The 1,650-nt window shown below is 44.0% G+C and overlaps 1 non-coding gene across 1 annotated transcript; it reads right to left on the reverse strand.

Annotated features, from left to right (window-relative positions):
• Positions 1 to 481: 481 nt before the first annotated feature.
• On the reverse strand, positions 482 to 588 carry LOC133833509 (small nucleolar RNA R71). Its single transcript, XR_009892886.1, has one exon. It is a non-coding gene; the product is annotated as a small nucleolar RNA R71 (small nucleolar RNA).
• Between the last annotated feature and the right edge of the window lie 1,062 nt (positions 589 to 1,650).

A 1,650-nucleotide genomic window follows, 5' to 3' on the forward strand; every position in this document is an offset into this window, starting at 1 on the left:
AAAGAACAAGAGAGAGGCCCAGAAATCTGTGAAGATGGCACAAAATGAAAGGGATGACAAGAATGTTCAAACTCCTGGAGTTGTACGAGGGGTTCAGGCTCAGACCAATGCTGAGAGGAGCCTGCGAGATTATGTGCTACCCACTCTGACGGGAGTACAAAATAGTATACATCCACCAACTGTAGAGGCCAACAACTTTGAAATAAAGCCTGCTATTCTACAAATGGTGCAGTCTTCTGTGCAATTCAATGGGTTACCCTCTGAAGATCCTCACACCCATTTGTCCAATTTTCTGGAGTTATGTAGGACCTTCAGATACAATGGAGTGAGTGATGACGCAATCAAGCTCAGGCTTTTCCCATTTTCTCTAAGGGACAGAGCAAAAATTTGGCTGAACTCTCTGCAGCCAAACTCTATTGTCACCTAGCAAGATCTAGCTCAGAAATTTTTGTCCAAATTCTTCCCTCCGTCCAAAGCTGCTAAATTGAGGGGAGAGATAAATAACTTTTGCCAGAATGACGGAGAGTCATTATATGAGGCGTGGGAACGGTTTAAGGAACTCCTGAGAAGATGTCCTCATCATGGCATTGAACAGTGGATGCTAGTACAGAACTTCTACAATGGTTTATGTCCGACAACCAGAACCATTATTGATGCTGCAGCAGGTGGCACTTTTATGAGCAAGAGCGCAACTGGTGCTTATGAGCTGTTGGAGGACATGGCTACAAACAACCATCAGTGGTCTGAGGAAAGATCATCAGGAGTTAGGAAGATAGCTGGGGTGCATGAGCTGGATGCAATCACTGCTTTAACAGCGCAAGTAGCCTCTTTGACCAAGTAGTTGCAACAGAGCAGTGTATCTGCTAATGCGGTTCAGATGGCAGTGAGGTGTGAAATGTGTGGTGGTACTCATTCTGTCGATCAGTGCCCTATCTGTATGAATAACACCTCAATGGATCATGCTCAAGTTCAAGCGGTGAGAAACTTTCAAAGGCCGCTCAATAATCCATTCTCCAACAACTACAATCCAGGGTGGCGAAATCATCCAAATTTTTCGTGGAAGAATAATCAAGGCCAACAACCTTAGTTTCAGGGCCAGTTTCAGAATAACATGCCTCAGCCACCTATGAATCAAGCTTCATCATCACAACAGTTTAGGCCTCAACAATCAATGCCTCAACCTGAGAGACCTAATGAACTTCAAGCTGCTTTGTTGACTCTTACTAATACTCAGACTCAATTTATGACTGAGACTAGATCCTCTATTCGAAACCTTGAGACACAGGTTGGGCAGTTGGCCAATATGCTCAATAACAAACCCCAGGGAAACTTGCCTAGTAATACTGAAGTCAACCCCAAGGAGCAAGTTCAGGCAATTACTCTAAGGAGTGGGAAGCAAACAGAGCAGCCTAGACCTCCACAAACAGTGGTTCAGAACAAAGAGATGGGTGAACAGTCTGGTTCAGAAAGGGTTACTGAAGACCATCAACAGTCAGAATAGAGTCCGCCAGTTGTTATTGAACAGGCAATTAGAGTTCCATACCCTCAGAGGCTTAGAAAGACTACACTTGATAAACAGTTTTCTAAGTTTCTTGAGGTATTTAAAAAGCTGCACATAAACATTCCTTTTGCTGAGGCCTTGGAGCAGAT

Source organism: Humulus lupulus, chromosome 4 (assembly GCF_963169125.1).
Source record: "Humulus lupulus chromosome 4, drHumLupu1.1, whole genome shotgun sequence".
NCBI lineage: Eukaryota > Viridiplantae > Streptophyta > Magnoliopsida > Rosales > Cannabaceae > Humulus > Humulus lupulus.